The sequence below is a fragment of the Etheostoma spectabile genome, chromosome 15, assembly GCF_008692095.1.
Source record: "Etheostoma spectabile isolate EspeVRDwgs_2016 chromosome 15, UIUC_Espe_1.0, whole genome shotgun sequence".
NCBI lineage: Eukaryota > Metazoa > Chordata > Actinopteri > Perciformes > Percidae > Etheostoma > Etheostoma spectabile.
The window spans coordinates 30,526,570-30,527,008 of NC_045747.1; the positions used below are offsets into that span (position 1 = coordinate 30,526,570).

Here is a 439-nt window from a genome sequence, read left to right on the forward strand (position 1 = left end):
CTGATACTGATGCAGTGATTTCAGTTGGAAATGACAACATTGGAAGCGGTACCTGGCGTCAGTGTTACATCACCATTATAAATTTCAGCTCTGAGAAAACCCTCCTTAACCCCTGGTAAATGCAATTTACTATTTTATTTGTTTGTCCATTTATGTTTTCCATAAATACATAAAATGCTTTAATATTTATTCTGTAGTTTCCAGTAAATACATGGATAGTGGTAGATGCACTCAAACTCCACCACAGGAGATTGGCCCGCAGTCATCTGGCAGTGCACTGTTCACCAAGACTCCCTACACTGCTAGAGGATCTGTCGCCGTCCTCACTTACAACCCATGCCCCAAGGGCCAGTGCCTTGCTCAACGGCACTGACTGGAGATCCTAGTACATGTTTTTTTGATGGTGGGATTTTTCATACTTCATTCATTCATTAGATAT

General features: G+C 41.5%; 1 long non-coding RNA gene across 1 annotated transcript in view; it reads left to right on the forward strand.

The window, feature by feature from the left end:
• Positions 1 to 329, forward strand: part of LOC116703006 (uncharacterized) — a 647-nt gene extending 318 nt beyond the window's left edge. The window contains exons 2-3 of the long non-coding RNA XR_004335307.1: positions 1 to 115; positions 205 to 329. The exon at positions 1 to 115 is cut by the window's left edge and continues 79 nt beyond it. This is a non-coding gene — a long non-coding RNA (uncharacterized LOC116703006). The remainder of the gene's footprint in view (positions 116 to 204) is intronic.
• Positions 330 to 439: the final 110 nt, after the last annotated feature.